Source organism: Octodon degus, unplaced genomic scaffold (genome assembly GCF_000260255.1).
Source record: "Octodon degus isolate 3935 unplaced genomic scaffold, OctDeg1.0 scaffold00225, whole genome shotgun sequence".
In the NCBI taxonomy this organism is placed as follows: domain Eukaryota; kingdom Metazoa; phylum Chordata; class Mammalia; order Rodentia; family Octodontidae; genus Octodon; species Octodon degus.
In genome coordinates this window covers 2,104,948-2,118,552 of record NW_004524801.1, presented here as the reverse complement: position 1 = coordinate 2,118,552, position 13,605 = coordinate 2,104,948, and the positions used below count along the sequence as shown (strand labels likewise).

Here is a 13,605-nt window from a genome sequence, read left to right as displayed (position 1 = left end):
GTGGATGAAAGGTAAGGGACTGGTTTTAAATTTCAGCTCTGAGGTCCAGCAATTCTGTTTGTCCCACTGTGCTGTGCAAATTATCTGAGGATTGAGTAGCCATTTAGCTTTATCTTTCCTTCCTGGCCTGCTGTTAGACTGGGGCGCTGGGATCTGCTTTGTGTTAAAGATTAGCTCCCTAATGGGAGTGTAATCTGCCCTTCTTATGACTTGTTGGTGGGGGCCAACTGGTTTCCCACAGTGAAAACCTGAACCCTACCTCCTCACCAGTCCGTGTTGAAGCAGTGATCAGCCAAAGGGCAGAGCCAAGGGTTCTGAGGGGCTTAACACTTCCAGTCTAAAGCAAACAGATGTCTCCGCCTACAGGGTGAGGACGGTCACTCTCTGTAACTTACCCAGGGGCTGATCCAACTGCAAACAGAGCTCCGAGTTAGCCTGGAATCATGAAGTTGAGGGGACATGAAAGAGCCCATGGTAATTCCAATCTCAATGCTCCCTAAAATACTTTATACTTCAAGATTCTCAGCTCTTGACTTATTAAGTGATCTTCACTTGGCTCTGGAACATTTGGGCTGGAAGTTTCTTTGTCCCTTTCCCCAGAAATTAACGATGTGTGGGGAAACTTTTAGATGCACCAAGGGAGCCTCAATTAAACGAGGCCTGCTCTGAGACCTTCCGCCGAACAATCGTCCTTTGAATATGCAGCTCCCTGCCCCACCCCAGCCTGTCTGTTTTGTATGTTTGAGTTCCATGTATTAAAGTTTCTTAAAATAGGACTCTCTGCCGAAGCCCACTCGGGCTCTGAGATAAAGCTGGAGCCTGGCCTGCAGGGAGCTGTGTAAGCCAGCGTGCTGTGGTGATGATGACCACAGCTTCATGCTGGGCCCTAAATCATGGCTAAACCCAGCTCTGAAAGCATCACCGCTCTCTGGCACTTTCAATTTAAAAGCCATGCTATATTTTTGTTTCCAATTATAGAAGGAGAAAAATAAAAGCATCTGGAACTCATTACTGTCCCTTTATTCCACACTGTCACTTTAAGAAAGCAAAATAAGCTGTGTCTAAAATGCACAAGGAGAGGAAGCAATGACTTCAGGGCTAATCCTCATACCCCGGACCCCACTCCCTTGTGCATCTCGGTGTTCATATTACAAACACATGGAGCTTGGAGTTGATGGCCGAAGCCCTGACAGCTCGTCAGCTCCTGCAGGAAGCTAGCTCAAGAGCATCTGCAAGTCCCCAGGCTGCTAGGGCCAGCGGCGTCCTCTGTCTGACCATTCCTCATGGGCAGCACCTGACCCCACCCCACTGCCACCCAAGCCCAACAAGTTCAGGCTTGCATGAAGGGCAAGGATCCTGGCTTCAGAAACCCAAGAGCCAATGAGTACTATGAAGAAGCAAGCTTGCAGGGAAGGCCAGACCTGTCACCTTTCATGCAACACAGAAGCGGAGTGAGCAAACACTCCACCAGGCCCCAAGACCCAAACCCCAGCTCCTTGGCAAGCCACACAGGCCCCTCCTGGTCTTCTCTCTGTCACTGCCTTGGATTCTTCTCTCCCCCCTCCCTGAGTGTGCTGTCTTCTGCTCGGTGGGAATGCATTTCTGTACATACACCATGACCGATCATGCCTACTCAGCCAGCGTCCCCATTTCCAGGGCCTTTCACAGCCCCTTCTGCATGTTGGATACCCAGGCTTGAAAACAAGCATAAATACTGCCTTGATTCAGAATGTACTCAACACCCTGTGTGTCGAGTGTGATGGCGGTGTTGGGGCTCAGAATTTGCTACCCCATGTGTGGTACTTTGTTGAGCAAACAGCAATAACTGAAAGGTCATTCTCTGACATTCTCCCACCTTTCATTGTGAGAGCTGGCCACAAAGGATGCTGTCACCCGTATGTGACAGACATCTTGCTCTATAGCTAGAGGAAAGGGCTATCCCACAGAGAAGTCAAGAAGAATCTGAACAATGAGGCTGTGCTATGTCCCCCATTTATTATCATTCATCATACCTCTATGTACCTGTCTATTCTTCATCAGACCTAAACATAAAAATGCACTATTTGCCCAAGTCTTTGGTTCTTTTCTGATTGAGCCTATGTTACATGAAACTCCAATAACATAAATTTTTTATGTTCTTCCCTTGTTAATCTGAGGTTAACCTGTGAGATAAAGATGTTACCTTTTCTCTCCTGCAGTAAACAGTAGGTCTACTGCAGAGAAAATTTATAAAATCCTTTCTCTCATTCACTTTGGCAGATTTTTTAGCTAATGCCTATCCTATATCCAGCACCACAAAGAATCATGAGTTTCCTACAGCTGTGATAACAAAATATCACACATAATGAATTTTCATTGTCATGATGGGGAAGGAAGCCAGAGCCTCACGCATGTCAGGCAAGGCCTCTTCCACCTCCAGCTCAACACATATTTATTATCTTACAGTTTTGCAGTCCATCCAGGTCTAATGGGGCTAAAATCAGCAGGACTGTGTGGCTTCCTTCAGGCCCTCGGGTAGATTTGATTCCTCTGTTTTTCCAGCTTCTAGGACCCATGGACCATCCTGGGCTCATGGACCATCCTCCATCATTAAAGCAGCAACAGTGGCTGAATCCTCCAACTGAACAAATCATCACTTTGATGGTCACCCCTGGGGCTCTTGTGATTACACTGAGCCCACCCAGGCAACCTTGCAAACTATTTTAAAGCCAGGTGGTGAGCAACTTGAACTCTATCTGCAGCTTCTACTCCTCTTTACCAGGTGGAGAAAGTCACTTACCTCATGGTGGCCTAGAGGAGAAGGAGAAGAAGAATCACAAAGAGAAGAAGGGGCTGGGGACAGAATATATCTCCAAAGGTATCCCTACTTCTGCCAAGTGGGGGCCACCTACTGATTGCACTTTTAGGGGTGGACTTTTCAGTGGATCAGTCCTCGCAACCAGTCACAAGTCAAAATCCCCACCTGTGAACACATGAAACTTTCAGGTGACATTTTTTATCTAAACCATAAAAACATTCTGGGAGGAGGAGGGCACTATTTTGCCTAATAAAAACTATACAAAGGTGTATGAGTATCTTGGTTACTTTTGTCCTTGTTGAGACAAAATATAACACAGTGTCTTGGTTCAGAAACACTTCTCTCTACAAACAGCAGCCTTAGGCAAAATTTTGCTTCTGTTCAAAAAACTTGCATCAGATCAAAACTACAACCATATCCATCTTCCCCAGAATCATAGGATGAATTAAGTTTGTGAACCAAGGTACTACTGTACGCAATGCCTAAAGTTAATGGAGGAAAGGTTTATTGAGCCCACGGTTTGTAGAGGTTCATAGTTGGCTGATTCCAGTGCAGGGTGGTGTAGCAGAAGCTTATTGAAGAGAAAAAATAGCCCATGGTGTGGCAGGGAAGGCAGAAGGCAGTGAGCAGCAAGCGGCAGCAGCAGCAGCAGCAGCAGCAGCAGCAGCACACTTGCCTCTTCTTTTTTCCTATCCAAGCTATCAGCCCTTTGGGTGGTGCTGAGCACACTTGGGGTGGGCCTTCCCTTATCCATGCCCTTAATCCCAGCATTACAACCCTAATTCAGTCATCTTTAAAACTCCATATCTAGTCTCAGATGCCACCCCCAGCCTGTTTTGCTTGTTCTTTCATCACTCCACTTCCCAACCACTGCATATCACAATGGAAAAATAAATTTCCGGTTACATCATTGACAATGGCTTCAGCACGTGTGAAGCTTGCTTTGCTGGTGATGATGCTCCCTAGGCTATATTCCCCTCTATTGTCAGCTGCCCCCAACACCAGGGTGTGATGGTGGGCATGGGGCAGAAGGATTCCTACATGGGCCATGAGGCCCAGAGCAAGCATGGCATCCTCACCCTGAAGTAACCTATTGAGCATGGTATTGTCACCAACTGGGATGACATGGAGAAGATCTGGCACCACACCTTCTACAACAAGCTGTGTGTGGCCCCCAAAGAGCACCCAGTGCTGCTGATAGAAGTCTCCTTGAACCTGAAGGCTAACAGAGAGAAAATGACTCAGACTGTATTTGAGAACTTCAACACCTGGCCATGTACATGACTATCCTGGCCATGCTGTTCCTGTATTCCTCTAGGCGCACCACTGGTGTTGATGTGGATTCTGACAATGGGGTTACCCACACAGTGCCCATCTATGAGGGCTATGCCCTCCCCCACACCATCCTGCATCTGGACCTGGTTGGCAGGGACCTGACAGACTATCTCATGAAGGTCCTAACAGAGCATGTCTACAGCTTCACCACCACTGCTGAAAGGGAGATTGTGACATTAAAGAGAAGTTGTCGCCCTGGACTTTGAGCAGGAGGTGGCCACAGCTACTTCTTCTTCCTCTTTGGAGAAAAGCTAGGAGCTGCCTGATGGCCAAGTGATTACCATTGGCAAGCAGTGCTTCTGGTGTCTGGAGGCGCTTTTCCAGCCCTCTTTCCCTGGTATGGAATCCTGTCGCATCCATGAAATTGCCTTCAACTCTATCATGAAGTGTGATGTGGACATTCACAAGGACCTATATGCCAGCACAGTGCTGGCTGGTGGCACCTCCATGTACCAGGCATTGCTGACAGGATACAGAAGGAGAGCACAGCCTTGGCACCCAGCACCATGACGATCAAGATCATTGCCCCTCCTGAACACAAGTACTCCATGTAGGTTGGTGGCTCAATCCTGACCTCACTGAAATGGACTGAGTGGGTGCCAGGCACCTACTGTATGAGCTGGTTCTGAATTATAATTTACCCTGGCAAATGTACAAACCTCATGTTAGCCTCATGATACTGGAATAAGCCTTTTTTGTTGTTGTTCATTTGTTTGTTTTTGGCAGAACCATGGATTGAACTCAGGCCCTTGCGCTTGCCAGGCAAGCAGTTATTCTACTGAGCCATCTCCCTGCCCCTTGGAATAAGCCTTTGAAAGAAATTTGTCCTTGAAGCTTGTACCCGTTATTAGCACTGAACTGTAAAACTTGTTGCTGAGTTTGACCTTGTATTCCAGTTAACTGGTTTTTGGTCTGTTTTATACCCTATCCATATCTTTGATCTGTCCCCTTAGTCAATGTGGTTCAGTCACTTGGTGGTTGAGTTGAGCACCCCTGAGGAGAAATCCATGCCTTGGCAATCTGGGTGGCTGCAGCACAGAGCTGTGCAGGGCATCGAGTCGGAGCTAACTGTTCCAGGATTTCTCGGGCTGGCAAGACTTGGTGAACCAGTTGTGACTCTGGTCTTTTTCCTGGTCTAACAGAGTGGACAGTCCGAGCCTTACGGCCCTGTTTCCATCCATCATCATCGCTTTCCTGCCTGAATCCCGGTGGTGGTTTACTTGCCTTCAGTTGAAAATAGTCTACATTTACACCTGTGAATTTATTCATTCTTTTAATTTATGTAAGGTTTTTTTTTTTTTTGCACTCACCTCTTTAAGATGACAAATTTTGGTTTTCTACTGTGAGAACATCAGGCCCCAGCAACATGGTATTGTGTAAGGAGAAATAAGTGCTGCAGTACATGGGAAAAACCAAGAACTCTACATTTCTAAGCACGTGAGGCTTTCAGCAGACATATAGATACAGACTATAACAAGGAAGCACTATCACTTCTTCCCAGGAGACACTTCTGCAAAGCCCTTTGATAAGCATGGGCAAAGTTAATAACTCTTTTTACATTGCCATCATGTTCGTTGCATTGATAAATATCTCTTTGATAGCACTTAAAATGTTTAACATGGTGTTATCAGAGTGAGACATATAATGCTTAATATTTTACTTTTAGTCACTTTGAATTTTAATAATTATGTATTTATTTTAACATGAATTTGAAAAGCATGAGTAGCATATCCAATCTATAACATAACCTCTCCTTTTAAATTTCCTTCTAAATTTTTTATGTATTTCGTACAAGGTCTGTAGGGTCTCACTACACAGATCAGACTCATGTGATCCTCCTGTTTTCAGCCATCTAAATCTTTGAAATGAAACTTAAGTAAAATACAAATTAGCAATACATGCTGTGTAGTCTGACTCAAAAGAAATTTAAAAAAGAAAATTAAAGAATAATCTTGGATAACTATGATGTAGAAACAAACTCTTAGAGGTACTGTTTTCCAGGGAAACTCTGAGTTTGTTAAGGGCAGTAACGTTTCCATCTCCTCATTGCTGTGGCCCTGGGTGCCAGCAAAGTTTGCAGCACAAAGTAGTTTTAACTAAGTGGTTAAATAACTAACCCCTGTGTTTCTCTCACTCTTTGAGAACAGGAACCCTGTTGATTAATTTTTATATCTTTGGAACCTAGCACCTGCAGCACCTCAAGTACATAGCAAATGAACAAATAAAGGAGCCTTGTGCTGTGGGATTAAATTGTGATTCAAATTTATACCTCTTGAATTAATTCCACATTATGGAAATGTGGTTAAAGTAACAGTTGGAGAATCACTACCACTACTATTAAAGTTATTATAATAGAATCTGCTACACTGGGCACTTCGTAGGAAGTAATATATGACGCCACAGATATTGAAGATTAAACATGGCCGAAGCTGGAATTCTTTCTAGCAGATTAAAAAGTGAAAATCACTCTAAAGCATAGGAAGGTGGATGCTGATGTATATATGAGGCTCCCATCTTTTCTCTCCTGGCTTCCAGATTTTAATAAAAGAGTTCTAGTTTGGAAGACATTTCCTGAGTTTTACGGTTTGTTTGTTCACTTATGCACTGATCATTAGGACAGATTCAACGTATGCCATTACTCAGCTATATGTAAAAGACACAATGATGAATAAGGCCACTTGCTACCTTGAGAAGCTTACAGTTCTGTAAGGGAGAAACCCACCTTCAATCTGTTATTATTGTGCAGTTAAAGGACCTACACCAGGACCAGTGATAGGAGGTGGGAGCCTTAAAGTTGTTGGCAGCTTGAGCTCAACCAAGTTAATTGTATGCTAAAATGAAGAACGCCCAAAGCAAAGTCTCTGTAAAAGAATATAACAGAACACAGAACTCCACAACATAAACTAACTTTCAGGATACAATTTTTCAAACTACTCAATGTATGAAGAGTAAGTAGCAAATTTGCATTTTAAAGCAGCTTTTGAAGTATTTTCATTGACTTAAAGAACACATATGCTTGCAATGAATGAAAACAGGGAATCTTAGCAAAGAAATAGAAGCTGTAAAATTAAGCCACATAGAAATTCTGAGCCTAACTGACACAGTACCTGAAGTTCAAATGTCACTGGATGTTCTTATGAGCAGATCCGAAATGATCTGGGAAAGAGTCCACGAACTTGTGGACAGATCCAAAGAAGTTACTCATCTAAAAAGGCAGGGAGAAATAAAGAATTTGGTAGTAACAGGCGCTTAGATGAAACACTGCGACATCAGTGACAGGGAGGGGAAAGCAGTGTGTGTCCAGACTCTCTGACAGCACATGGGAGATACAGATATTCAAGGGTAAGAAAGAAAACCCATCTGAGGTGCTCTTCACAGGCAATGCGACCCCTTCTGTGTGTGCCACACAGCCTCATTGTTGCCCACTCACCTGTCCCCGCCAATGACATCATGAGCAAAGTGGACAGGGTACCAGGCTGAAGACTGTGCATGGGCCCAGCACCCCGGGAGGCCGTCACTGATCGAAGCTGATCCACCCACCATCCCTGCCAAGTGCAGGCAGCCAGATGCAGAGACCAACAATGAGTGGCCCCGTGTCAGCACCTTGGCAATGCAGTCAGCTCACGATGGCATGTTTGTTTTGTTCAGCCACTTCCATTGTGGCAGGAGCAGGGCTTTGGTCTCACTGAGGTAGACACTTCATCAGTATATGCATTTGCCTTTCCTTCCTTCAGTGCTTCTTCTGAAGCCAGCATCTATAGATGCAGAGTGCCTTATTTAGTGCCACAGAATTCCACATGGTATTGCTTGTGGCACAAGAGCTCACCTTTAGCATTTGAAGTGCAACAGTGGATTCATGCCCATGGGATGCTCTGGTCCCTGACTGATACAGTGGTCTGGTATAATGAAGGAACAGCCTTTGAAGGTTCTGCTGCTACAAATGAGGACAGAAGAGAGTGTGCCTGAAACAGTGGAGACCCTCCAGGGCACCTCTGAGTGCTTCCATGTCTTATGATGAAAGTGAAGAGGAAAATCCAACATCCTAGTTCAGGAAGGACTGCCAATGGCACATCCATTGCAGGAATGGTAATTTGGTTGCACCACCAAGCAGGAAAGCAGGACAACCAGAGGTGTCACTAAGAATGACGAGAGGGCTGGGGAGATGGCTTGGAGGTCTAAGCACCTGCCTGGCAAGTGTGAAGACCTGGGTTTGATCCCTGGTACTGCATGCCATGCCAGTCTTTCACTGAGTGGGCCACTGAAACCAGGTATGGTGGTAAACACCTGTAATCCCAGCACTGGGGAGGCTGAGATAGGAGGATCACTATGAGTCCAAGCTGTGTAGGGAGACCCTGTACCAAAATAAATACATAAATAAATAATAGATAAAAATTTAAAAATGTATATTTATGCTATTTTGCATGTACATGTATATTTTCTCCACTACAAAATGGTCCATTTATATCCCCTTTTTTGTTTACTTTTGTCAGAGATGTGTATTCCATTGCCATTCATACATTGTAGGTGCATAAATTCAGAGGACTAATCCAATATAGCTTTCTCTTAATTCAGTGAGAGGAAGGTTTTGAACTAATAATGTTTAGACAAGATATCATGTCTGCATCTTATACTAGTAATAACTACTACAAAGACAATAATATGCAATGTATTAATTATTGTAACTATGCTACTAACCTGTTTTGAAACTATCTCATTGTTACTTCTTTCTCAATAAAATTATTAAAATAAAAAAATTTAAATATAAATAAATAAAAAAGAATGAAGAAAATGTAGGCTGCAGAGTGGAAAAAAAAGTAAGTGACAAATACCAGCCATGACACGTGACTAAAGAATCGAGGACTGCTGTCATTACTAGTATTTTCAAAAAGAGACTCAACTGGAAATGAACCTTGGCCAGATATGACTAAGAAAAGGCGTTGTACATCCTCTACTGGGGAGGCGATTGCATGTCATTGGTTACACAAAGACAGCTGTGCATCATAATAGGTGACAGCTTAATTCCTCTACTGTCCTTATTTGGAAGAAACAGTTATAAGAGGTTGTGTGCAGATGCGAAGTTGATAATGCACGGTGTCATGATTGCTCTGTTGACATCGGGCTGTCCTCAGAAGGTTTTTTTGTGGATGTTTACCAATCATAATGTAGAATCAGAAGGAAGATTAATAATTATATTAAAAGATACCTTGCTAGTCAGAGGCAAAGCTAGGGTCAGAAAGTAGGAGACGACTCAGAAGGCTTCTACTCCCCACTGCCTTATGCTCCTCTTACCAGAGTCATAATGACAAGTTCCAGACACTGTTGTGGGTACTAGACATTGCTTCTAAATCTCTCAATAATACCTCAAGGAAAACATTATTGTCCTATTTTCCTGAAGCTCAGTATCTGAGGACTTCTCCATGGCTACAAAGAGAATGAGTGGGCTGGGGTTTGAATTCATCCCTACAACAGTCCCTAGGGATCCTGCCTGTCTTGTGACTGGTGCAGTGACTTTTCAAAGATGGCAAGCAATTCCCCTCCAAGGAATGCTCCAAAGCCTCCTCTCACACTGTTGATGAGACTCTATCTACCTCCTACACTGTCATCTCCCAACCTCCCCCCTGCATCCCAGTTACCAGGCACAGTGAGGACCCATCAGCTCCCCTAAAGGACTCACTGCTTCATGTATCTTAACGTGTGTGATTGTCATGTTTAGGTCTCCTTTCTGTGCCAACCTCTTACCCCTATATTAGTGAGAAAAGATCTTATTTGTGTCCCACCTATCCATTTCAACTTCTCTCTCTATGAATCAACCATTCTCTGATTCATCCAAGCAGAATTATTGCCTCACCAATTAGCAACTGGTGTTCAAATACATGCCTCTGTAATCATGTTGATCATACCATATGAACACTGTCCATTTGTAGCTCCTTCTGTAACCAAACATGGACCTCTTCTGGGCAAGGATGCATAATCACTCTTCTTTATATCATCCATGCCTAGAACAGACCTGGCATATCACCAGTTTTGAAGAATGAGTGAATAATAATCACCTATGGAAGGGTACATCATAACCTTCCACAAAGAGATATAAGACTCCTGAAAATGAATTCAATATGGCCTTCATATTTTCAACTCTAAGGTCAAGGACATGTGACTCCTCTCTCCAAGAGTTTTCAATCTTGTTATGAACTGTATCATAATGAATCCATGGCTGCACAACATCAGGGACCTAGAGTGAAAATTGGCTTAATCTCAGTGTCTAAGTGAGTTAATGGGCCAGAAATCCAGCTAAGCTTCTTCTGTTGTTGTGGAAGAAAAGATAGGGAAAGTCTCATTGTGAGCTACCTTAATGGCCAAATGCTTATTCCACAAAGACATTTTCATCAGCTATGTATAAACAAATCAGATGCATGGTTTAATCCCTTTCCCTTTTGCTGGCCCTGAGCAATTCAGAGTGGAATATATAAATCTGGCAGTTAACCAATTAACTTGATTGGAATAAACAGCCAAATTAGATAATTAATGAGCATGTTTGCCAAATTTCCACTTCATGGCTTTGCTGTGTAGACATGGCCCTGAGGCTATAGATACATTTATAAGCAAATTACCCAATTCTCCTGGTGAATCCTCCTGTATCTTGAATCTCAGTTCTTCTATTACCCTTTCTGCTTCTTTTCCAGTATTATAGAAAACAACTAAGTAAAGAGAAAAGCTCACAGCACTGAGAGGCTAAGCTTAATAGTTGTTTCTAAAAGGAATTTAAGCCCCCAGGCTTGACAGGTCCACCCTGGCCAAGGTTATGACCTTGCCTGACCGTTCTCTCATATCCTTTCTGACCACCCTTTGTCACGGGAGCCACAAGAAGTGGAGACTGCTTCCTATGGATCACACAGAATGTGACTTGTCAAAAATTTGGATATTCTTCTTCTCCAGACAAGAAGTTCTGCCCTGATATTTTGCACAACTGGCAGAAAATCCACCTAGGGCTTTCCCAAGGCTCTTTTTGGCCACTATTAGACAAATGAAAAGTTAAGAGGTAAAGCACTTCTAGATTTAAAACATTTCTAGATTATAACCTAAAGGTTCAAAACAGTCAGGGTTTTTTGTTTGTTTGTTTGTTTGTTTGTTTTTTAATAGAAGTAACCTGATTTTCAACAAGACACAGAGGATGAAGTGTGCCACACAGATTTGAGGAAAATCCTGGAGGCTGGGCAATAATTACCATAGCAGAGCTGATAATAGTTACTGCAGCAATATTCAATTACTAGTATTAGAGTAGTTAGGAACTCTCAGCCCTTCCAGAAGCACATTTTAAGTGGTCATAGATCAATCATACACTGGGCCCTTGCCGGGACTTTGAATAGGAGAGGTATCATTTTCGTGAGTACCCACTTCATGCTAAGTGCTGCCTACATATATGAAGAATGAGATAGGTAATTCATGATCTAGTTAATGGGATTTTTTACCTGTTCATTCCTACAAAGCTGACAATGAAACCCAATGCCACTTATCTCCCCAGTCCAAAGTCTGAAAAGCAGGAAGAGATGTCAGGGTTAGAACTTAGTACAGAAAACAGATCAAGAGTGTCCAGAAGGTAAAAGGCAGGATGACCAACTATTTAAAAAAAGGAGAGTTGTGGAGCAATTTGTTATCTTCTAAGGTGCTGTTACACATTCTATGTATTTTTCAAACTGTGTAGAACTGTATCTCACAAAGAATGAGAGATATGCAATTTTTTAAAATATCAAACAAGAGGTCAAGAAATCCCAGCAGAATGTAGACCAAGGATTCTAAACATGTATTACAAATGTATGACATAACCTCGGTAGCAGCAAGCTTACTGGCACTCAAATATTGGTTTCTAAATTCTCTAACAAAAGGAAACAGACTTTGGGGACAGAGAAAATACATGATGAGCTTGAAACATCTTGTAGGATCAATAAAACAAGGAAATGTTGGGCCAACCAGATAGCTCAGTGGACTAAAGCGCCTGCTTAGGCAGGTGCAGGGATCAGGGCTTGATCCCCAGCATGCCGTACCATGCCAACCCTGCCCCAGGGGCACACTGAGATGGCAAATAAGACTGGGCATGGAGGCGTGTGCCCAGTCTCCATGAGCTTGGGAAGCTGAAAACAGGAGAATCACTACAAGTCCAATCTGTGTAGTGAGACCCTGTAGACCCTGTACTACATACAGTTTTAAAAAAAAAAAAAAAAACAAAAGCAAGGAAATGCTAGAAAAACAAAGGGGCAGTCACATTCAAAGGACACAGAAGCCGAGATGAAAGAGTGCTCTGTGGCCAAAGATAGACCAATTTAAACAACAATTGAATAAATTAAACAAAACAGCATAATACTGAATTGTGACTTGAAGTATCAAATACTTACATAACATACTGATGCAAATATGATTATATAAATGAATAAATAAATAATGAAAGAAATGATGATGTGGCTACATTCCACCAAAATACAGAGTTTAGTTCCACCTCCCTCTGCTTGAGAGTGGATTGAACTTTGTGATTTGTTTCAAAAGAGGGAGATGTGGAAATAGGGACAGACAACTTTACAGCAGAGACAACTTTCAAATACTACCTGAGTTAAGTGTTAAAGATTGATGTCACCAGTTGAAAGACGTGTTGACAACATGTACCTCCTGATGAGATGAGATTACGAAGAAAATTTATCTTTGTGGTATTTTCTTGTTAAAAATAAAACAATTCAATAATCTCCCATACATCAATATCAAAATCAGTACATAAAGGCAACTCTCTGATCAAGAAAGCCAAGTAAGGTATAACAACTCAATGCAATGTGGGATTCTACTTTAGATACTAAGTCATATAAAGAACATAAGGCAAAACAACCTGCAAACTCCAAATAAAATGTCAACAGTAATATAACAATATTGTTTCTTTATGTTTTTATAAATATACTTTGGTGATATGGTAACATTAGGGGAGGGTAGATGATATGGGGATGGGAACTCACAATGCTGTCTTTACAATTTTTATGTCAATCCAAAGTTTTTCTAAATAGAGTTAATTTAAAAATAAGTGCAGTTTGTCACAGGATCTGCAGCATCAACAGCCAACTTTATCGTAAGTTGTGAGTTTGGGGTAATGATGTGCTAGTGAGGATACACCGTTGTGACAAAGGACCACAGTGGTAGATGTCTGTGCTGGGACGGTTGCACGCGAATGGGGCAGAGACTGTGCTGCAACTCTCTACTTTCTGTTCAATTTTTCCATGAACCTAAGCTTTCTAAAAATTGAATCTATTAAAAATAAATTAAAAACTTTGCAGACGTTTTACTTCCAGCAATGATTGAGTCACTTCTTAGCAAGTCAATGCCCCCATTAAAAAAAAATAAAAGCAAGAAGAAATGAATTAAAAGGAAAGATAACCTCTATTAAGAGATTGAAGAGCCTCGAAGGCTGTCAGGCCTCGAGGCAGCAGATCCCAGAGAGAAGG

At 42.5% G+C, this 13,605-nt stretch overlaps 2 pseudogenes; both read left to right on the top strand.

Moving 5' to 3' along the window:
• The first annotated feature begins 3,864 nt into the window (after positions 1 to 3,864).
• LOC101591094 overlaps positions 3,865 to 13,605 on the top strand; it is a 10,695-nt pseudogene continuing 954 nt past the window's right edge.
• Positions 3,923 to 4,686, top strand: LOC101591496 (annotated as a pseudogene).